This window comes from Strongylocentrotus purpuratus, unplaced genomic scaffold (assembly GCF_000002235.5).
Source record: "Strongylocentrotus purpuratus isolate Spur 01 unplaced genomic scaffold, Spur_5.0 spur5_scaffold_18, whole genome shotgun sequence".
NCBI classification, from domain to species: domain Eukaryota; kingdom Metazoa; phylum Echinodermata; class Echinoidea; order Camarodonta; family Strongylocentrotidae; genus Strongylocentrotus; species Strongylocentrotus purpuratus.
The window spans coordinates 22,666,548-22,691,634 of record NW_022145603.1 but is presented as its reverse complement, the minus strand read 5'-3'; the positions used below and the strand labels follow the sequence as shown (position 1 = coordinate 22,691,634).

General features: G+C 38.4%; 1 long non-coding RNA gene across 1 annotated transcript; it reads right to left on the bottom strand.

The window, feature by feature from the left end:
• Window positions 1-23,728: 23,728 nt before the first annotated feature.
• Window positions 23,729-24,401, bottom strand: LOC115925502. Its single transcript, XR_004064755.1, has 2 exons — window positions 24,315-24,401; window positions 23,729-23,860 (listed from the first exon to the last, which is right to left on the bottom strand). It is a non-coding gene; the product is annotated as an uncharacterized LOC115925502 (long non-coding RNA).
• Between the last annotated feature and the right edge of the window lie 686 nt (window positions 24,402-25,087).

Here is a 25,087-nt window from a genome sequence, read left to right as displayed (position 1 = left end):
TGTAGAGAGTGAATAAAACTAGGAAATTATAATTGAAAATGTAAAACAACGTTGTAAACCTAGCAATAAGAGGCTCTTGAATCCAGTTTTTAAATGGACATGGCTTTGGGGCTACCCGCTACCGCCGCCAGGCTACGCTGTCGATTGCCAGCTAGCTGTCGATTGCCAGCTAGCTGTCGATTGCCAGCTAGCTGTCGATTGCCAGCTAGCTGTCGATTGCCAGCTAGCTGTCGATTGCCAGCTAGCTGTCGATTGCCAGCTAGCTGTCGATTGCCAGCTAGCTGTCGATTGCCAGCTAGCTGTCGATTGCCAGCTAGCTGTCGATTGCCAGCTAGCTGTCGATTGCCAGCTAGCTGTCGAGATGGGACCCCCCTGGCGATTAATGTGGGGGGGGGGGGGGGTGATTTTTCAAATTTTCGAGGGCCAAACAAACAAAAATAGTGCTCTCTACCCCTCCCCCTTCCCCCTCTACCACTGAGTGAAATATCGGCCGGCACGATTTTTTTTTATTTCAGCACATTAAATTTCAAATTGATTTCAAGTTTGGGCCCCCCTAAGAAATCCTGAATCCGCGCCGATACCCACCCCCCCCCCCAAATAAAAATCCCAAGGCTCCCCTGTAGTTTTTTCTACATTGCTCCCCCCCCCCCCCGCAAAAGGTCCGTTTTTTCTCATTGTTTTACATCAACAACAACAACAACAATAATATTTATTATAAAACTCCAAAATTGGTTTGTTTTTATAAATAATAATATCTGCCCGGCAAAATATTTGAAGTAAGTATGTAGATTAAGATCATCAGACTTTATTACACTGATGAGGTGTATTGGGTTCTCTTCACTTGTCTCTTTCTGGCTCTCTTTCTCTCTCTCTCTCTCTCTCTCTCTCTCATTGGGACTGAAAAAGTATTGAATGTAATAATGTTTGATAAATAGATAAAACAGGATTCCTGTCCTTCTTGTACTTCGTAAATATAATACTTTACCTTGCTTACAAGTTAATTGCAAGCTCATTGTATAGATCAATTAAGAGAATAGCAATAAATATGGACTTTGAGTGAGATCAAAATGGGTTTGACATCAGTTTTTCTTTTTCAAAGATTAAAAAAAAAGCAACAGCTGGGTGTCGAACCCGATACCTTCCAGTTACCAGGCGATTGCCTACCCACTAGACTAAAGTGTCACATTGCTAATCTCCATGTTTTTTTTTCCATACTTATACTTATTGTTGTAGATGTAGCAAAAGAAAAAAACGCAACAGCTGGGGGTCGAACCCGATACCTTCCAGTTATCAGACGATTGCCTACCCACTAGACTAAAGTGTCACATTGCTAATCTTCATGTATTCTTCATACTTACACTAATTGTTGTAGATGTAGCAAAAGATGTTTTCTGACTAATTCAGAGAGTCGCTTGTTAAAGAAAGAGTATTACATGCTATTTTTTCTTTGTTGAGGGGGGGGGGGTGTCCCCTTTAAAAAAGAGATGACAAGTCAATATTATGGAGTGAAGGAAAAAAAATAACATGGGTTTATATAAAGGAGAAACTGAGACTCGAACCGAGTACATTGCATTGTGAAGTGATCACTTTTATCCACAAGACCATTTTGCCTCACCGTGATAACTGGTTCGCTTTTTGTTGTTAACACTTTCTGCATGCTAATGACTTTACAAAATGTGCCGATTTACTGATTTGACGCTTTCGGGATTATTGCCCGTATTTTTTTTCTTTCAGTTACTGATATTACTGATATAATAGTGAGGTTTTATGTTTATTTCATTTAATTTGCAAACTGCTGACTTAAACTTAAAGTGATATGACAAGAGGCCACTGCCCTCACATAGTATAATGAATAGAACACGGGTCTATTCAATTCAGTATATGCTACGAATTCTATAACAGGGCACCAATGAATAGGGAAGCTTGGCTATTCGATTCTGTTTTCAATAGCTTGCACCTGCAATTTTTGAATAGTTACGTAACAAACTACTCAGCTCTTTCTGACATGGCATCAATAATATTAGTGAATTGAAAACAAACCTGACCCTCCCTTCATTGAGCGACTTTTGTTTGGTCAAATGCGAGGATTACCAAAGAGGAGGTAATAATAGCATTCCTGACATTGCAACAATGACCGCGTTATTTTGATGCATTGTCCCTAAACCTACCGAAGAGGCTCTTTGTCCTTGTCTGGGAGGACAAGCACTTTAGACTGGGGCTGTAGTCTCATTTAAAGAAAGGGAAACAATTTCGGGACAGTTCAAAATAATGCTTGGAAATGGAAATTCAAATGATACCGTTTTAAAAACCAGAAAGATATGGTTTGAGGACAAGAAGCAGGATGTAATTCATTGCTCGGCAATCTTGACTGTATTTAAAACAGAGCATCCAATATACCTGATATTTAATAGTACTGTACAATGTCAATTAAATAAAATAACTAAATAAACAAACAAATAATGGACCTCTTTAGCCAAGACTGTGGATTTTTATTGTTGAGCACTAAATGATTCTGCTCGGTCATACAGGCTAGGTGGGGGAATGCTTTCAATAGACTTAAATTTGAAAGGCCCTTTGTATCACTTCGTGCAAAATGACATAGGGCGCTTCTAATAAATTTATACGAGAAGTAAATCCCTGTTCATCATTGTTTTCGTGTTGCAAAGTTGTTTACAGACTGAAAAAGGGATAGTACGGGACTGTAGAGAGTGAATAAAACTAGGAAATTATAATTGAAAATGTAAAACAACGTTGTAAACCTAGCAATAAGAGGCTCTTGAATCCAGTTTTTAAATGGACATGGCTTTGGGGCTACCCGCTACCGCCGCCAGGCTACGCTGTCGATTGCCAGCTAGCTGTCGATTGCCAGCTAGCTGTCGATTGCCAGCTAGCTGTCGATTGCCAGCTAGCTGTCGATTGCCAGCTAGCTGTCGATTGCCAGCTAGCTGTCGATTGCCAGCTAGCTGTCGATTGCCAGCTAGCTGTCGATTGCCAGCTAGCTGTCGATTGCCAGCTAGCTGTCGATTGCCAGCTAGCTGTCGATTGCCAGCTAGCTGTCGAGATGGGACCCCCCTGGCGATTAATGTGGGGGGGGGGGGGGGGGGTGATTTTTCAAATTTTCGAGGGCCAAAAAAAAATAGTGCTCTCTACCCCTCCCCCTTCCCCCTCTACCACTGAGTGAAATATCGGCCGGCACGATTTTTTTTTATTTCAGCACATTAAATTTCAAATTGATTTCAAGTTTGGGCCCCCCTAAGAAATCCTGAATCCGCGCCGATACCCACCCCCCCCCCCCAAATAAAAATCCCAAGGCTCCCCTGTAGTTTTTTCTACATTGCTCCCCCCCCCCCCCCCGCAAAAGGTCCGTTTTTTCTCATTGTTTTACATCAACAACAACAACAACAATAATATTTATTATAAAACTCCAAAATTGGTTTGTTTTTATAAATAATAATATCTGCCCGGCAAAATATTTGAAGTAAGTATGTAGATTAAGATCATCAGACTTTATTACACTGATGAGGTGTATTGGGTTCTCTTCACTTGTCTCTTTCTGGCTCTCTTTCTCTCTCTCTCTCTCTCTCTCTCTCTCATTGGGACTGAAAAAGTATTGAATGTAATAATGTTTGATAAATAGATAAAACAGGATTCCTGTCCTTCTTGTACTTCGTAAATATAATACTTTACCTTGCTTACAAGTTAATTGCAAGCTCATTGTATAGATCAATTAAGAGAATAGCAATAAATATGGACTTTGAGTGAGATCAAAATGGGTTTGACATCAGTTTTTCTTTTTCAAAGATTAAAAAAAAAGCAACAGCTGGGTGTCGAACCCGATACCTTCCAGTTACCAGGCGATTGCCTACCCACTAGACTAAAGTGTCACATTGCTAATCTCCATGTTTTTTTTTCCATACTTATACTTATTGTTGTAGATGTAGCAAAAGAAAAAAACGCAACAGCTGGGGGTCGAACCCGATACCTTCCAGTTATCAGACGATTGCCTACCCACTAGACTAAAGTGTCACATTGCTAATCTTCATGTATTCTTCATACTTACACTAATTGTTGTAGATGTAGCAAAAGATGTTTTCTGACTAATTCAGAGAGTCGCTTGTTAAAGAAAGAGTATTACATGCTATTTTTTCTTTGTTGAGGGGGGGGGGTGTCCCCTTTAAAAAAGAGATGACAAGTAAATATTATGGAGTGAAGGAAAAAAAATAACATGGGTTTATATAAAGGAGAAACTGAGACTCGAACCGAGTACATTGCATTGTGAAGCGATCACTTTTATCCACAAGACCATTTTGCCTCACCGTGATAACTGGTTCGCTTTTTGTTGTTAACACTTTCTGCATGCTAATGACTTTACAAAATGTGCCGATTTACTGATTTGACGCTTTCGGGATTATTGCCCGTATTTTTTTTCTTTCAGTTACTGATATTACTGATATAATAGTGAGGTTTTATGTTTATTTCATTTAATTTGCAAACTGCTGACTTAAACTTAAAGTGATATGACAAGAGGCCACTGCCCTCACATAGTATAATGAATAGAACACGGGTCTATTCAATTCAGTATATGCTACGAATTCTATAACAGGGCACCAATGAATAGGGAAGCTTGGCTATTCGATTCTGTTTTCAATAGCTTGCACCTGCAATTTTTGAATAGTTACGTAACAAACTACTCAGCTCTTTCTGACATGGCATCAATAATATTAGTGAATTGAAAACAAACCTGACCCTCCCTTCATTGAGCGACTTTTGTTTGGTCAAATGCGAGGATTACCAAAGAGGAGGTAATAATAGCATTCCTGACATTGCAACAATGACCGCGTTATTTTGATGCATTGTCCCTAAACCTACCGAAGAGGCTCTTTGTCCTTGTCTGGGAGGACAAGCACTTTAGACTGGGGCTGTAGTCTCATTTAAAGAAAGGGAAACAATTTCGGGACAGTTCAAAATAATGCTTGGAAATGGAAATTCAAATGATACCGTTTTAAAAACCAGAAAGATATGGTTTGAGGACAAGAAGCAGGATGTAATTCATTGCTCGGCAATCTTGACTGTATTTAAAACAGAGCATCCAATATACCTGATATTTAATAGTACTGTACAATGTCAATTAAATAAAATAACTAAATAAACAAACAAATAATGGACCTCTTTAGCCAAGACTGTGGATTTTTATTGTTGAGCACTAAATGATTCTGCTCGGTCATACAGGCTAGGTGGGGGAATGCTTTCAATAGACTTAAATTTGAAAGGCCCTTTGTATCACTTCGTGCAAAATGACATAGGGCGCTTCTAATAAATTTATACGAGAAGTAAATCCCTGTTCATCATTGTTTTCGTGTTGCAAAGTTGTTTACAGACTGAAAAAGGGATAGTACGGGACTGTAGAGAGTGAATAAAACTAGGAAATTATAATTGAAAATGTAAAACAACGTTGTAAACCTAGCAATAAGAGGCTCTTGAATCCAGTTTTTAAATGGACATGGCTTTGGGATTGCCAGCTAGCTGTCGATTGCCAGCTAGCTGTCGATTGCCAGCTAGCTGTCGAGATGGGACCCCCCTGGCGATTAATGTGGGGGGGGGGGGTGAGGGGGTGATTTTTCAAATTTTCGAGGGCCAAACAAAAAAATAGTGCTCTCTACTACCCCTCCCCCTTCCCCCTCTACCACTGAGTGAAATATCGGCCGGCACGATTTTTTTTTATTTCAGCACATTAAATTTCAAATTGATTTCAAGTTTGGGCCCCCCTAAGAAATCCTGAATCCGCGCCGATACCCACCCCCCCCCCAATAAAAATCCCAAGGCTCCCCTGTAGTTTTTTTCTACATTGCTCCCCCCCCCCCCCCCGCAAAAGGTCCGTTTTTTCTCATTGTTTTACATCAACAACAACAACAACAATAATATTTATTATAAAACTCCAAAATTGGTTTGTTTTTATAAATAATAATATCTGCCCGGCAAAATATTTGAAGTAAGTATGTAGATTAAGATCATCAGACTTTATTACACTGATGAGGTGTATTGGGTTCTCTTCACTTGTCTCTTTCTGGCTCTCTTTCTCTCTCTCTCTCTCTCTCTCTCTCTCTCATTGGGACTGAAAAAGTATTGAATGTAATAATGTTTGATAAATAGATAAAACAGGATTCCTGTCCTTCTTGTACTTCGTAAATATAATACTTTACCTTGCTTACAAGTTAATTGCAAGCTCATTGTATAGATCAATTAAGAGAATAGCAATAAATATGGACTTTGAGTGAGATCAAAATGGGTTTGACATCAGTTTTTCTTTTTCAAAGATTAAAAAAAAAGCAACAGCTGGGTGTCGAACCCGATACCTTCCAGTTACCAGGCGATTGCCTACCCACTAGACTAAAGTGTCACATTGCTAATCTCCATGTTTTTTTTTCCATACTTATACTTATTGTTGTAGATGTAGCAAAAGAAAAAAACGCAACAGCTGGGGGTCGAACCCGATACCTTCCAGTTATCAGACGATTGCCTACCCACTAGACTAAAGTGTCACATTGCTAATCTTCATGTATTCTTCATACTTACACTAATTGTTGTAGATGTAGCAAAAGATGTTTTCTGACTAATTCAGAGAGTCGCTTGTTAAAGAAAGAGTATTACATGCTATTTTTTCTTTGTTGAGGGGGGGGGGGGGGTGTCCCCTTTAAAAAGAGATGACAAGTAAATATTATGGAGTGAAGGAAAAAAAATAACATGGGTTTATATAAAGGAGAAACTGAGACTCGAACCGAGTACATTGCATTGTGAAGCGATCACTTTTATCCACAAGACCATTTTGCCTCACCGTGATAACTGGTTCGCTTTTTGTTGTTAACACTTTCTGCATGCTAATGACTTTACAAAATGTGCCGATTTACTGATTTGACGCTTTCGGGATTATTGCCCGTATTTTTTTTTCTTTCAGTTACTGATATTACTGATATAATAGTGAGGTTTTATGTTTATTTCATTTAATTTGCAAACTGCTGACTTAAACTTAAAGTGATATGACAAGAGGCCACTGCCCTCACATAGTATAATGAATAGAACACGGGTCTATTCAATTCAGTATATGCTACGAATTCTATAACAGGGCACCAATGAATAGGGAAGCTTGGCTATTCGATTCTGTTTTCAATAGCTTGCACCTGCAATTTTTGAATAGTTACGTAACAAACTACTCAGCTCTTTCTGACATGGCATCAATAATATTAGTGAATTGAAAACAAACCTGACCCTCCCTTCATTGAGCGACTTTTGTTTGGTCAAATGCGAGGATTACCAAAGAGGAGGTAATAATAGCATTCCTGACATTGCAACAATGACCGCGTTATTTTGATGCATTGTCCCTAAACCTACCGAAGAGGCTCTTTGTCCTTGTCTGGGAGGACAAGCACTTTAGACTGGGGCTGTAGTCTCATTTAAAGAAAGGGAAACAATTTCGGGACAGTTCAAAATAATGCTTGGAAATGGAAATTCAAATGATACCGTTTTAAAAACCAGAAAGATATGGTTTGAGGACAAGAAGCAGGATGTAATTCATTGCTCGGCAATCTTGACTGTATTTAAAACAGAGCATCCAATATACCTGATATTTAATAGTACTGTACAATGTCAATTAAATAAAATAACTAAATAAACAAACAAATAATGGACCTCTTTAGCCAAGACTGTGGATTTTTATTGTTGAGCACTAAATGATTCTGCTCGGTCATACAGGCTAGGTGGGGGAATGCTTTCAATAGACTTAAATTTGAAAGGCCCTTTGTATCACTTCGTGCAAAATGACATAGGGCGCTTCTAATAAATTTATACGAGAAGTAAATCCCTGTTCATCATTGTTTTCGTGTTGCAAAGTTGTTTACAGACTGAAAAAGGGATAGTACGGGACTGTAGAGAGTGAATAAAACTAGGAAATTATAATTGAAAATGTAAAACAACGTTGTAAACCTAGCAATAAGAGGCTCTTGAATCCAGTTTTTAAATGGACATGGCTTTGGGGCTACCCGCTACCGCCGCCAGGCTACGCTGTCGATTGCCAGCTAGCTGTCGATTGCCAGCTAGCTGTCGATTGCCAGCTAGCTGTCGATTGCCAGCTAGCTGTCGATTGCCAGCTAGCTGTCGATTGCCAGCTAGCTGTCGATTGCCAGCTAGCTGTCGATTGCCAGCTAGCTGTCGATTGCCAGCTAGCTGTCGATTGCCAGCTAGCTGTCGATTGCCAGCTAGCTGTCGATTGCCAGCTAGCTGTCGAGATGGGACCCCCCTGGCGATTAATGTGGGGGGGGGGGGAGGGGGTGATTTTTCAAATTTTCGAGGGCCAAACAAACAAAAATAGTGCTCTCTACCCCTCCCCCTTCCCCCTCTACCACTGAGTGAAATATCGGCCGGCACGATTTTTTTTTATTTCAGCACATTAAATTTCAAATTGATTTCAAGTTTGGGCCCCCCTAAGAAATCCTGAATCCGCGCCGATACCCACCCCCCCCCCAAATAAAAATCCCAAGGCTCCCCTGTAGTTTTTTCTACATTGCTCCCCCCCCCCCCCGCAAAAGGTCCGTTTTTTCTCATTGTTTTACATCAACAACAACAACAACAATAATATTTATTATAAAACTCCAAAATTGGTTTGTTTTTATAAATAATAATATCTGCCCGGCAAAATATTTGAAGTAAGTATGTAGATTAAGATCATCAGACTTTATTACACTGATGAGGTGTATTGGGTTCTCTTCACTTGTCTCTTTCTGGCTCTCTTTCTCTCTCTCTCTCTCTCTCTCTCTCTCATTGGGACTGAAAAAGTATTGAATGTAATAATGTTTGATAAATAGATAAAACAGGATTCCTGTCCTTCTTGTACTTCGTAAATATAATACTTTACCTTGCTTACAAGTTAATTGCAAGCTCATTGTATAGATCAATTAAGAGAATAGCAATAAATATGGACTTTGAGTGAGATCAAAATGGGTTTGACATCAGTTTTTCTTTTTCAAAGATTAAAAAAAAAGCAACAGCTGGGTGTCGAACCCGATACCTTCCAGTTACCAGGCGATTGCCTACCCACTAGACTAAAGTGTCACATTGCTAATCTCCATGTTTTTTTTTCCATACTTATACTTATTGTTGTAGATGTAGCAAAAGAAAAAAACGCAACAGCTGGGGTCGAACCCGATACCTTCCAGTTATCAGACGATTGCCTACCCACTAGACTAAAGTGTCACATTGCTAATCTTCATGTATTCTTCATACTTACACTAATTGTTGTAGATGTAGCAAAAGATGTTTTCTGACTAATTCAGAGAGTCGCTTGTTAAAGAAAGAGTATTACATGCTATTTTTTCTTTGTTGAGGGGGGGGGGGGTGTCCCCTTTAAAAAGAGATGACAAGTAAATATTATGGAGTGAAGGAAAAAAAATAACATGGTTTATATAAAGGAGAAACTGAGACTCGAACCGAGTACATTGCATTGTGAAGCGATCACTTTTATCCACAAGACCATTTTGCCTCACCGTGATAACTGGTTCGCTTTTTGTTGTTAACACTTTCTGCATGCTAATGACTTTACAAAATGTGCCGATTTACTGATTTGACGCTTTCGGGATTATTGCCCGTATTTTTTTTTCTTTCAGTTACTGATATTACTGATATAATAGTGAGGTTTTATGTTTATTTCATTTAATTTGCAAACTGCTGACTTAAACTTAAAGTGATATGACAAGAGGCCACTGCCCTCACATAGTATAATGAATAGAACACGGGTCTATTCAATTCAGTATATGCTACGAATTCTATAACAGGGCACCAATGAATAGGGAAGCTTGGCTATTCGATTCTGTTTTCAATAGCTTGCACCTGCAATTTTTGAATAGTTACGTAACAAACTACTCAGCTCTTTCTGACATGGCATCAATAATATTAGTGAATTGAAAACAAACCTGACCCTCCCTTCATTGAGCGACTTTTGTTTGGTCAAATGCGAGGATTACCAAAGAGGAGGTAATAATAGCATTCCTGACATTGCAACAATGACCGCGTTATTTTGATGCATTGTCCCTAAACCTACCGAAGAGGCTCTTTGTCCTTGTCTGGGAGGACAAGCACTTTAGACTGGGGCTGTAGTCTCATTTAAAGAAGGGAAACAATTTCGGGACAGTTCAAAATAATGCTTGGAAATGGAAATTCAAATGATACCGTTTTAAAAACCAGAAAGATATGGTTTGAAGACAAGAAGCAGGATGTAATTCATTGCTCGGCAATCTTGACTGTATTTAAAACAGAGCATCCAATATACCTGATATTTAATAGTACTGTACAATGTCAATTAAATAAAATAACTAAATAAACAAACAAATAATGGACCTCTTTAGCCAAGACTGTGGATTTTTATTGTTGAGCACTAAATGATTCTGCTCGGTCATACAGGCTAGGTGGGGGAATGCTTTCAATAGACTTAAATTTGAAAGGCCCTTTGTATCACTTCGTGCAAAATGACATAGGGCGCTTCTAATAAATTTATACGAGAAGTAAATCCCTGTTCATCATTGTTTTCGTGTTGCAAAGTTGTTTACAGACTGAAAAAGGGATAGTACGGGACTGTAGAGAGTGAATAAAACTAGGAAATTATAATTGAAAATGTAAAACAACGTTGTAAACCTAGCAATAAGAGGCTCTTGAATCCAGTTTTTAAATGGACATGGCTTTGGGGCTACCCGCTACCGCCGCCAGGCTACGCTGTCGATTGCCAGCTAGCTGTCGATTGCCAGCTAGCTGTCGATTGCCAGCTAGCTGTCGATTGCCAGCTAGCTGTCGATTGCCAGCTAGCTGTCGATTGCCAGCTAGCTGTCGATTGCCAGCTAGCTGTCGATTGCCAGCTAGCTGTCGATTGCCAGCTAGCTGTCGATTGCCAGCTAGCTGTCGATTGCCAGCTAGCTGTCGATTGCCAGCTAGCTGTCGATTGCCAGCTAGCTGTCGATTGCCAGCTAGCTGTCGATTGCCAGCTAGCTGTCGATTGCCAGCTAGCTGTCGATTGCCAGCTAGCTGTCGATTGCCAGCTAGCTGTCGATTGCCAGCTAGCTGTCGATTGCCAGCTAGCTGTCGAGATGGGACCCCCCTGGCGATTAATGTGGGGGGGGGGGGGGGGTGATTTTTCAAATTTTCGAGGGCCAAACAAACAAAATAGTGCTCTCTACCCCTCCCCCTTCCCCCTCTACCACTGAGTGAAATATCGGCCGGCACGATTTTTTTTTATTTCAGCACATTAAATTTCAAATTGATTTCAAGTTTGGGCCCCCCTAAGAAATCCTGAATCCGCGCCGATACCCACCCCCCCCCCCAAATAAAAATCCCAAGGCTCCCCTGTAGTTTTTTCTACATTGCTCCCCCCCCCCCCCGCAAAAGGTCCGTTTTTTCTCATTGTTTTACATCAACAACAACAACAACAACTAGATTTGTAATACTTGTTTGGACAAGTATAGGTGGGCTGGTCCAACTAAAATTTAAGACAAAATGAGGAGCACATTTGAGATAGCTAATCGTCTCAGCTACAACACACTCAAAGTTCAGCTCAAACGAAGCTAAAACAACGGAGATTTTGCTCGCGAAAGACGGAAATGTAGAATCGAGTTTTGAGAAAAAGTCATGTCCCGTAGAGAATACACGCAAAAAGGGAAAATGACATTCTTCCTTTAATCGCAAAAAAAGCCATGATTCCTTTGTCAAAATGAAAAATCTTGTATACTGCATTTGTATTGAATTGTCTTAGCTAGAACATATCGAAAGTTGAAAGAAAATCGATCAATATTTACAGAGATACAGTCAATTTTCCAAATATGCTGACGTCATAATATGCAAATTAAAATTTTGAGTTGGGAGGCCATTATGATGACGTCATGAGTTAATAGAGGGTCGAATGAGACATGAACTCATATTTTTAATCCATACCATAATATGGAAAAAAATGGGTTCACCTTGCATCCTAAAGCGCGACAATGGATTTTGTAAAGGCATGTTTTTGCCCATGTATGCTATGTATTACAAGAGCTCGCACGCACGGAAATTATCTTAAACGGACGCTCATTCCGTTATTAATGGTCAGAAAAAGATTAACAAGGTATCAAAATGCTTAAACAATGTGCCAAATATGATGACAGAGAAAGTTTGGCGATTCTATGTGGAAAATACCAGTACGCGCGAAAACGCGCGCGCATAAGTGCTCTCGCGCAATTTTTGAAAATGCTTAAAATGGCCTGAAACGTATGCAAAATTAATTTGAGACGATTTTGAGCATTTTATTTGACCTGAAATTGACCGGACGGATATTGACCTCGATCATGATAAATATGAATGAGAAATAGCTTTTGGTTATGAAGATATGATCATGAGTTGATTTTCGTAAAATTTTACAAAATGGCGCCTAAATGACGTCATCAGTAAAGGACAATGTTGAAAACGTTATTGTGCTTTGTACATATGCCTTTACATATGTGTGCAAATTTCAAGGCATTTGATTGAGCCATTTTCAAGTTATCTTGCTAACAAAAAGTGGTTAGAAATAAGACAAATATTTAATTAATTTTTTTTGACATGACTTGTGCTCTTTAATCGAAATTTTTACTATGATGACGTGATCAATTTAAAAATGGTGGTAAATTAGCTTGTAGAGAATTGTATAAGCTACAACGTATCAAAATTTGGAAGAAAATCGATCAATATATACAGAGATACAATAAATTTTCCATAAATATGCTGACGTCATAATATGCAAATTCGTATTTTGAGTTCCAAGGCCATTAAGATGATGTCACGATACACTTAATGGCCAAATGAGACATGAAATCATATCTCCGACTCATACTCTTTTCAAATATCAAAACAGAATTGGGGTCCAGGTGCATCCCAAAGAGCTATAATGAATTGTGTATAGGCATGTTTTTGCCCATGTATGTTATGTATTACAAGAGCTCGCGCGCACGGACATTTATGTTAAGCGAACGCTCATTCCGTTAATAATAGTCATAAAGAGATAAACATGGTATCAATTTGTTTGTAAAAATATGGAAAATATCTTGAAAAAAAAAATGGCGATTCTATGTTTTGTAATGGTGTTACGCGCGAAAACGCGCGCGTACGCACGTGTGCGCGATTTTTGCGCGATTTTTTATAAAATGCTTAAATGGCCTTAAACGTATGCAAAATAAATTTGAAACGATTCTCAGCATTATAAAATTTTGCGCGCGCACTAACGCGCGGACGTACGCGCACGCGCGCGTTTTTGACATGAAATTGACCGGACTGATATTGACCTTGATCATGATAAATATGAATGAGAAATGATTTACCGTTATGAAAATATGATCATGAGTAAATTTTCAGAAAATTTCACAAAATGGCGCCTAGATGACGTCATCAGTCAAGGTCAAGGTTTTAAACCTTACCGTGTTTTCTCCATATGCCTATACATATGTGTGCCAATTTCAAGTTATTTGATTTAGCCATTTTCAAGTTATCTTGTTAACAAAAAAGTGGTTAAAATAAAATAAATAAATAATAATAAAGGCAATTTTAACAAAATTATAAGGTGGTCTGTATAGATACAGCCCACCTGATAATATTTATTATAAAACTCCAAAATTGGTTTGTTTTTATAATAATAATATCTGCCCGGCAAAATATTTGAAGTAAGTATGTAGATTAAGATCATCAGACTTTATTACACTGATGAGGTGTATTGGGTTCTCTTCACTTGTCTCTTTCTGGCTCTCTTTCTCTCTCTCTCTCTCTCTCTCTCTCTCATTGGGACTGAAAAAGTATTGAATGTAATAATGTTTGATAAATAGATAAAACAGGATTCCTGTCCTTCTTGTACTTCGTAAATATAATACTTTACCTTGCTTACAAGTTAATTGCAAGCTCATTGTATAGATCAATTAAGAGAATAGCAATAAATATGGACTTTGAGTGAGATCAAAATGGGTTTTGACATCAGTTTTTCTTTTCAAAGATTAAAAAAAAAGCAACAGCTGGGTGTCGAACCCGATACCTTCCAGTTACCAGGCGATTGCCTACCCACTAGACTAAAGTGTCACATTGCTAATCTCCATGTTTTTTTTTCCATACTTATACTTATTGTTGTAGATGTAGCAAAAGAAAAAAAACGCAACAGCTGGGGGTCGAACCCGATACCTTCCAGTTATCAGACGATTGCCTACCCACTAGACTAAAGTGTCACATTGCTAATCTTCATGTATTCTTCATACTTACACTAATTGTTGTAGATGTAGCAAAAGATGTTTTCTGACTAATTCAGAGAGTCGCTTGTTAAAGAAAGAGTATTACATGCTATTTTTTCTTTGTTGAGGGGGGGGGGGTGTCCCCTTTAAAAAAGAGATGACAAGTAAATATTATGGAGTGAAGGAAAAAAAATAACATGGGTTTATATAAAGGAGAAACTGAGACTCGAACCGAGTACATTGCATTGTGAAGCGATCACTTTTATCCACAAGACCATTTTGCCTCACCGTGATAACTGGTTCGCTTTTTGTTGTTAACACTTTCTGCATGCTAATGACTTTACAAAATGTGCCGATTTACTGATTTGACGCTTTCGGGATTATTGCCCGTATTTTTTTTCTTTCAGTTACTGATATTACTGATATAATAGTGAGGTTTTATGTTTATTTCATTTAATTTGCAAACTGCTGACTTAAACTTAAAGTGATATGACAAGAGGCCACTGCCCTCACATAGTATAATGAATAGAACACGGGTCTATTCAATTCAGTATATGCTACGAATTCTATAACAGGGCACCAATGAATAGGGAAGCTTGGCTATTCGATTCTGTTTTCAATAGCTTGCACCTGCAATTTTTGAATAGTTACGTAACAAACTACTCAGCTCTTTCTGACATGGCATCAATAATATTAGTGAATTGAAACAAACCTGACCCTCCCTTCATTGAGCGACTTTTGTTTGGTCAAATGCGAGGATTACCAAAGAGGAGGTAATAATAGCATTCCTGACATTGCAACAATGACCGCGTTATTTTGATGCATTGTCCCTAAACCTACCGAAGAGGCTCTTTGTCCTTGTCTGGGAGGACAAGCACTTTAGACTGGGGCTGTAGTCTCATTTAAAGAAGGGAAACAATTTCGGGACAGTTCAAAATAATGCTTGGAAATGGAAATTCAAATGATACCGTTTTAAAAACCAGAAGATATGGTTTGAGGACAAGAAGCAGGATGTAATTCATTGCTCGGCAATCTTGACTGTATTTAAAACAGAGCATCCAATATACCTGATATTTAATAGTACTGTACAATGTCAATTAAATAAAATAACTAAATAAACAAACAAATAATGGACCTCTTTAGCCAAGACTGTGGATTTTTATTGTTGAGCACTAAATGATTCTGCTCGGTCATACAGGCTAGGTGGGGGAATGCTTTCAATAGACTTAAATTTGAAAGGCCCTTTGTATCACTTCGTGCAAAATGACATAGGGCGCTTCTAATAAATTTATACGAGAAGTAAATCCCTGTTCATCATTGTTTTCGTGTTGCAAAGTTGTTTACAGACTGAAAAAGGGATAGTACGGGACTGTAGAGAGTGAATAAAACTAGGAAATTATAATTGAAAATGTAAAACAACGTTGTAAACCTAGCAATAAGAGGCTCTTGAATCCAGTTTTTAAATGGACATGGCTTTGGGGCTACCCGCTACCGCCGCCAGGCTAGGCTGTCGATTGCCAGCTAGCTGTCGATTGCCAGCTAGCTGTCGATTGCCAGCTAGCTGTCGATTGCCAGCTAGCTGTCGATTGCCAGCTAGCTGTCGAGATGGGACCCCCCTGGCGATTAATGTGGGGGGGGGGAGGGGGTGATTTTTCAAATTTTCGAGGGCCAAACAAACAAAAATAGTGCTCTCTACCCTCCCCCTTCCCCCTCTACCACTGAGTGAAATATCGGCCGGCACGATTTTTTTTTATTTCAGCACATTAAATTTCAAATTGATTTCAAGTTTGGGCCCCCCTAAGAAATCCTGAATCCGCGCCGATACCCACCCCCCCCCAAATAAAAATCCCAAGGCTCCCCTGTAGTTTTTTTCTACATTGCTCCCCCCCCCCCGCAAAAGGTCCGTTTTTTCTCATTGTTTTACATCAACAACAACAACAACAATAATATTTATTATAAAACTCCAAAATTGGTTTGTTTTTATAAATAATAATATCTGCCCGGCAAAATATTTGAAGTAAGTATGTAGATTAAGATCATCAGACTTTATTACACTGATGAGGTGTATTGGGTTCTCTTCACTTGTCTCTTTCTGGCTCTCTTTCTCTCTCTCTCTCTCTCTCTCTCTCTCATTGGGACTGAAAAAGTATTGAATGTAATAATGTTTGATAAATAGATAAAACAGGATTCCTGTCCTTCTTGTACTTCGTAATATAATACTTTACCTTGCTTACAAGTTAATTGCAAGCTCATTGTATAGATCAATTAAGAGAATAGCAATAAATATGGACTTTGAGTGAGATCAAATGGGTTTGACATCAGTTTTTCTTTTTCAAAGATTAAAAAAAAAGCAACAGCTGGGTGTCGAACCCGATACCTTCCAGTTACCAGGCGATTGCCTACCCACTAGACTAAAGTGTCACATTGCTAATCTCCATGTTTTTTTTTTCCATACTTATACTTATTGTTGTAGATGTAGCAAAAGAAAAAACGCAACAGCTGGGGGTCGAACCCGATACCTTCCAGTTATCAGACGATTGCCTACCCACTAGACTAAAGTGTCACATTGCTAATCTTCATGTATTCTTCATACTTACACTAATTGTTGTAGATGTAGCAAAAGATGTTTTCTGACTAATTCAGAGAGTCGCTTGTTAAAGAAAGAGTATTACATGCTATTTTTTCTTTGTTGAGGGGGGGGGGGTGTCCCCTTTAAAAAAGAGATGACAAGTAAATATTATGGAGTGAAGGAAAAAAAATAACATGGGTTTATATAAAGGAGAAACTGAGACTCGAACCGAGTACATTGCATTGTGAAGCGATCACTTTTATCCACAAGACCATTTTGCCTCACCGTGATAACTGGTTCGCTTTTTGTTGTTAACACTTTCTGCATGCTAATGACTTTACAAAATGTGCCGATTTACTGATTTGACGCTTTCGGGATTATTGCCCGTATTTTTTTTCTTTCAGTTACTGATATTACTGATATAATAGTGAGGTTTTATGTTTATTTCATTTAATTTGCAAACTGCTGACTTAAACTTAAAGTGATATGACAAGAGGCCACTGCCCTCACATAGTATAATGAATAGAACACGGGTCTATTCAATTCAGTATATGCTACGAATTCTATAACAGGGCACAATGAATAGGGAAGCTTGGCTATTCGATTCTGTTTTCAATAGCTTGCACCTGCAATTTTTGAATAGTTACGTAACAAACTACTCAGCTCTTTCTGACATGGCATCAATAATATTAGTGAATTGAAAACAAACCTGACCCTCCCTTCATTGAGCGACTTTTGTTTGGTCAAATGCGAGGATTACCAAAGAGGAGGTAATAATAGCATTCCTGACATTGCAACAATGACCGCGTTATTTTGATGCATTGTCCCTAAACCTACCGAAGAGGCTCTTTGTCCTTGTCTGGGAGGACAAGCACTTTAGACTGGGGCTGTAGTCTCATTTAAAAAGGGAAACAATTTCGGGACAGTTCAAAATAATGCTTGGAAATGGAAATTCAAATGATACCGTTTTAAAAACCAGAAAGATATGGTTTGAGGACAAGAAGCAGGATGTAATTCATTGCTCGGCAATCTTGACTGTATTTAAAACAGAGCATCCAATATACCTGATATTTAATAGTACTGTACAATGTCAATTAAATAAAATAACTAAATAAACAAACAAATAATGGACCTCTTTAGCCAAGACTGTGGATTTTTATTGTTGAGCACTAAATGATTCTGCTCGGTCATACAGGCTAGGTGGGGGAATGCTTTCAATAGACTTAAATTTGAAAGGCCCTTTGTATCACTTCGTGCAAAATGACATAGGGCGCTTCTAATAAATTTATACGAGAAGTAAATCCCTGTTCATCATTGTTTTCGTGTTGCAAAGTTGTTTACAGACTGAAAAAGGGATAGTACGGGACTGTAGAGAGTGAATAAAACTAGGAAATTATAATTGAAAATGTAAAACACGTTGTAAACCTAGCAATAAGAGGCTCTTGAATCCAGTTTTTAAATGGACATGGCTTTGGGATTGCCAGCTAGCTGTCGATTGCCAGCTAGCTGTCGATTGCCAGCTAGCTGTCGATTGCCAGCTAGCTGTCGAGATGGGACCCCCCTGGCGATTAATGTGGGGGGGGGGGGGGGAGGGGGTGATTTTTTCAAATTTTCGAGGGCCCAACAAACAAAATAGTGCTCTCTACCCCCCCCCCCCTCCCCCTCTACCACTGAGTGAAATATCGGCCGGCACGATTTTTTTTTATTTCAGCACATTAAATTTCAAATTGATTTCAAGTTTGGGCCCCCCTAAGAAATCCTGAATCCGCGCCGATACCCACCCCCCCCCCCAAATAAAAATCCCAAGGCTCCCCTGTAGTTTTTTTCTACATTGCTCCCCCCCCCCCCCCCGCAAAAGGTCCGTTTTTTCTCATTGTTTTACATCAACAACAACAACAACAATAATATTTATTATAAAACTCCAAATTGGTTTGTTTTTATAAATAATAATATCTGCCCGGCAAAATATTTGAAGTAAGTATGTAGATTAAGATCATCAGACTTTATTACACTGATGAGGTGTATTGGTTCTCTTCACTTGTCTCTTTCTGGCTCTCTTTCTCTCTCTCTCTCTCTCTCTCTCTCTCATTGGGACTGAAAAAGTATTGAATGTAATAATGTTTGATAAATAGATAAAACAGGATTCCTGTCCTTCTTGTACTTCGTAAATATAATACTTTACCTTGCTTACAAGTTAATTGCAAGCTCATTGTATAGATCAATTAAGGGAATAGCAATAAATATGGACTTTGAGTGAGATCAAAATGGGTTTGACATCAGTTTTTTCTTTTTCAAAGATTAAAAAAAAAGCAACAGCTGGGTGTCGAACCCGATACCTTCCAGTTACCAGGCGATTGCCTACCCACTAGACTAAAGTGTCACATTGCTAATCTCCATGTTTTTTTTCCATACTTATACTTATTGTTGTAGATGTAGCAAAAGAAAAAAACGCAACAGCTGGGGGTCGAACCCGATACCTTCCAGTTATCAGACGATTGCCTACCCACTAGACTAAAGTGTCACATTGCTAATCTTCATGTATTCTTCATACTTACACTAATTGTTGTAGATGTAGCAAAAGATGTTTTCTGACTAATTCAGAGAGTCGCTTGTTAAAGAAAGAGTATTACATGCTATTTTTTCTTTGTTGAGGGGGGGGGGTGTCCCCTTTAAAAAAGAGATGACAAGTAAATATTATGGAGTGAAGGAAAAAAAATAACATGGGTTTATATAAAGGAGAAACTGAGACTCGAACCGAGTACATTGCATTGTGAAGCGATCACTTTTATCCACAAGACCATTTTGCCTCACCGTGATAACTGGTTCGCTTTTTGTTGTTAACACTTTCTGCATGCTAATGACTTTACAAAATGTGCCGATTTACTGATTTGACGCTTTCGGGATTATTGCCCGTATTTTTTTTCTTTCAGTTACTGATATTACTGATATAATAGTGAGGTTTTATGTTTATTTCATTTAATTTGCAAACTGCTGACTTAAACTTAAAGTGATATGACAAGAGGCCACTGCCCTCACATAGTATAATGAATAGAACACGGGTCTATTCAATTCAGTATATGCTACGAATTCTATAACAGGGCACCAATGAATAGGGAAGCTTGGCTATTCGATTCTGTTTTCAATAGCTTGCACCTGCAATTTTTGAATAGTTACGTAACAAACTACTCAGCTCTTTCTGACATGGCATCAATAATATTAGTGAATTGAAAACAAACCTGACCCTCCCTTCATTGAGCGACTTTTGTTTGGTCAAATGCGAGGATTACCAAAGAGGAGGTAATAATAGCATTCCTGACATTGCAACAATGACCGCGTTATTTTGATGCATTGTCCCTAAACCTACCGAAGAGGCTCTTTGTCCTTGTCTGGGAGGACAAGCACTTTAGACTGGGGCTGTAGTCTCATTTAAAGAAAGGGAAACAATTTCGGGACAGTTCAAAATAATGCTTGGAAATGGAAATTCAAATGATACCGTTTTAAAAACCAGAAAGATATGGTTTGAGGACAAGAAGCAGGATGTAATTCATTGCTCGGCAATCTTGACTGTATTTAAAACAGAGCATCCAATATACCTGATATTTAATAGTACTGTACAATGTCAATTAAATAAAATAACTAAATAAACAAACAAATAATGGACCTCTTTAGCCAAGACTGTGGATTTTTATTGTTGAGCACTAAATGATTCTGCTCGGTCATACAGGCTAGGTGGGGGAATGCTTTCAATAGACTTAAATTTGAAAGGCCCTTTGTATCACTTCGTGCAAAATGACATAGGGCGCTTCTAATAAATTTATACGAGAAGTAAATCCCTGTTCATCATTGTTTTCGTGTTGCAAAGTTGTTTACAGACTGAAAAAGGGATAGTACGGGACTGTAGAGAGTGAATAAAACTAGGAAATTATAATTGAAAATGTAAAACAACGTTGTAAACCTAGCAATAAGAGGCTCTTGAATCCAGTTTTTAAATGGACATGGCTTTGGGCTACCCGCTACCGCCGCCAGGCTAGGCTGTCGATTGCCAGCTAGCTGTCGATTGCCAGCTAGCTGTCGAGATGGGACCCCCCTGGCGATTAATGTGGGGGGGGGGGGAGGGGGTGATTTTTCAAATTTTCGAGGGCCAAACAAACAAAAATAGTGCTCTCTACCCCTCCCCCTTCCCCCTCTACCACTGAGTGAAATATCGGCCGGCACGATTTTTTTTTATTTCAGCACATTAAATTTCAAATTGATTTCAAGTTTGGGCCCCCCTAAGAAATCCTGAATCCGCGCCGATACCCACCCCCCCCCCCCAAATAAAAATCCCAAGGCTCCCCTGTAGTTTTTTCTACATTGCTCCCCCCCCCCGCAAAAGGTCCGTTTTTTTCTCATTGTTTTACATCAACAACAACAACAACAATAATATTTATTATAAAAACTCCAAAATTGGTTTGTTTTTATAAATAATAATATCTGCCCGGCAAATATTTGAAGTAAGTATGTAGATTAAGATCATCAGACTTTATTACACTGATGAGGTGTATTGGGTTCTCTTCACTTGTCTCTTTCTGGCTCTCTTTTCTCTCTCTCTCTCTCTCTCTCTCTCTCTCATTGGGACTGAAAAAGTATTGAATGTAATAATGTTTGATAAATAGATAAAACAGGATTCCTGTCCTTCTTGTACTTCGTAAATATAATACTTTACCTTGCTTACAAGTTAATTGCAAGCTCATTGTATAGATCAATTAAGAGAATAGCAATAAATATGGACTTTGAGTGAGATCAAAATGGGTTTGACATCAGTTTTTCTTTTTCAAAGATTAAAAAAAAAGCAACAGCTGGGTGTCGAACCCGATACCTTCCAGTTACCAGGCGATTGCCTACCCACTAGACTAAAGTGTCACATTGCTAATCTCCATGTTTTTTTTTTCCATACTTATACTTATTGTTGTAGATGTAGCAAAAGAAAAAAACGCAACAGCTGGGGGTCGAACCCGATACCTTCCAGTTATCAGACGTTTGCCTACCCACTAGACTAAAGTGTCACATTGCTAATCTTCATGTATTCTTCATACTTACACTAATTGTTGTAGATGTAGCAAAAGATGTTTTTCTGACTAATTCAGAGAGTCGCTTGTTAAAGAAAGAGTATTACATGCTATTTTTTCTTTGTTGAGGGGGGGGGGTGTCCCCTTTAAAAAGAGATGACAAGTAAATATTATGGAGTGAAGGAAAAAAATAACATGGGTTTATATAAAGGAGAAACTGAGACTCGAACCGAGTACATTGCATTGTGAAGCGATCACTTTTATCCACAAGACCATTTTGCCTCACCGTGATAACTGGTTCGCTTTTTGTTGTTAACACTTTCTGCATGCTAATGACTTTACAAAATGTGCCGATTTACTGATTTGACGCTTTCGGGATTATTGCCCGTATTTTTTTCTTTCAGTTACTGATATTACTGATATAATAGTGAGGTTTTATGTTTATTTCATTTAATTTGCAAACTGCTGACTTAAACTTAAAGTGATATGACAAGAGGCCACTGCCCTCACATAGTATAATGAATAGAACACGGGTCTATTCAATTCAGTATATGCTACGAATTCTATAACAGGGCACCAATGAATAGGGAAGCTTGGCTATTCGATTCTGTTTTCAATAGCTTGCACCTGCAATTTTTGAATAGTTACGTAACAAACTACTCAGCTCTTTCTGACATGGCATCAATAATATTAGTGAATTGAAAACAAACCTGACCCTCCCTTCATTGAGCGACTTTTGTTTGGTCAAATGCGAGGATTACCAAAGAGGAGGTAATAATAGCATTCCTGACATTGCAACAATGACCGCGTTATTTTGATGCATTGTCCCTAAACCTACCGAAGAGGCTCTTTGTCCTTGTCTGGGAGGACAAGCACTTTAGACTGGGGCTGTAGTCTCATTTAAAGAAAGGGAAACAATTTCGGGACAGTTCAAAATAATGCTTGGAAATGGAAATTCAATGATACCGTTTTAAAACCAGAAAGATATGGTTTGAGGACAAGAAGCAGGATGTAATTCATTGCTCGGCAATCTTGACTGTATTTAAAACAGAGCATCCAATATACCTGATATTTAATAGTACTGTACAATGTCAATTAAATAAAATAACTAAATAAACAAACAAATAATGGACCTCTTTAGCCAAGACTGTGGATTTTTATTGTTGAGCACTAATGATTCTGCTCGGTCATACAGGCTAGGTGGGGGAATGCTTTCAATAGACTTAAATTTGAAAGGCCCTTTGTATCACTTCGTGCAAAATGACATAGGGCGCTTCTAATAAATTTATACGAGAAGTAAATCCCTGTTCATCATTGTTTTCGTGTTGCAAAGTTGTTTACAGACTGAAAAAGGGATAGTACGGGACTGTAGAGAGTGAATAAAACTAGGAAATTATAATTGAAAATGTAAAACAACGTTGTAAACCTAGCAATAAGAGGCTCTTGAATCCAGTTTTTAAATGGACATGGCTTTGGGGCTACCCGCTACCGCCGCCAGGCTACGCTGTCGATTGCCAGCTAGCTGTCGATTGCCAGCTAGCTGTCGATTGCCAGCTAGCTGTCGATTGCCAGCTAGCTGTCGATTGCCAGCTAGCTGTCGATTGCCAGCTAGCTGTCGATTGCCAGCTAGCTGTCGATTGCCAGCTAGCTGTCGATTGCCAGCTAGCTGTCGATTGCCAGCTAGCTGTCGATTGCCAGCTAGCTGTCGATTGCCAGCTAGCTGTCGATTGCCAGCTAGCTGTCGATTGCCAGCTAGCTGTCGATTGCCAGCTAGCTGTCGATTGCCAGCTAGCTGTCGATTGCCATAATTAATTAGAACATATATACATCTATACACAATAGAGCCAAACTCCACTCACCGGCCAATACTATAACGACGAAGCAACACTAACGCTATATGCTGTCGTCCGACCCCTGATCATAAACAAAGCTTCCACCTTATTGTAGAAAGTGTAGTTCATCAAAATAAGGAGATTTCACCACATGCAGCCCTAAAGGTAACAACAATAAAATAACAATTCTTACTTCACAATAATGACTTTGTGAAAACTGCATGACACAATGTAATTACATTCAAATATATATATATATATATAAATCCTCTTTGGTAGTCATTCTTTTAATTGACTTTGTTTAACAGAAACATGTTTCAATCTATATAAAGACAAACTTAAAATTAATTTAATTTGTCAGAGTAATTATCATTTCATCATTATCAGAAATTCAAGCATAATAATCTACTTTATAAAGCATGATACATGTAATGCAAATGAATAAGTTAATCACATTTATCATAAAGTGTCATTATATCAGTGTACATACAACATGGTTCAACAATCCTCAACTTTCACTATCTTATCTTCAGCAATTCATAAAATGTGACATCCATTAATAATATGAAATATATATAATAATCATCAGTTCCAACAGTATAAATCAACTTACATGAATTGTGATCTGCCAGAAGTAAATAACAATCTCCATTAGCAGGCACAAATTAGTGCTTCTCTCCTCTCTCTCCAATCTACACTGTACAATGTCTCTCTGTCCCTGCTATAGCAGCTCTGGGTGCACAGACCCCGAACAAAAGAAAATCACTCATCCACTAAAACTTACAATAGGATCCCCAATCATGCCTATAGGGTATCAGTACATTGGGCAATACAGGTACCCCCAAAAAGGCGGAAAGTAAGGCTATTGTCTGATGAGGAAGGGGGGGGGTAGCTTACATTGTAGACTGCTCCACCTACAATTCCTTATACACTAATGCACCAATACACTATAATACATTATGGCATAATTACCTCAACATTCCATATTACAAACATATTCCCCGCAATTAATGTCATAATGTTTGATAAAAATGATACATTATTACGAGCCAAATTCCAAATCGTCACCTTTCCCCGCAATTAATGTCATACTGTTTGACCGAGATTTTAGCGATACATGAAAATATAAGCAATGAAAATCTTTCTATAATACACTTCCCCGCAATTAATGTCATAATGTTGACCAAAATGTTTTTCAGTAGTATATGAAAATACAAAACAATGTTCTTTAAAACATTATGCATAGCATTATAACACATCACATCTTAATCTGACAAGTAAATATTTAATTCTTGTCTTCGAATTCAAACTCTCTTCTTTTTTTTTTTTTTTTTTTTTACTCTTGTAACGCCGATATTGGAAGCCGCAGTGGATTTCTATGCTGGC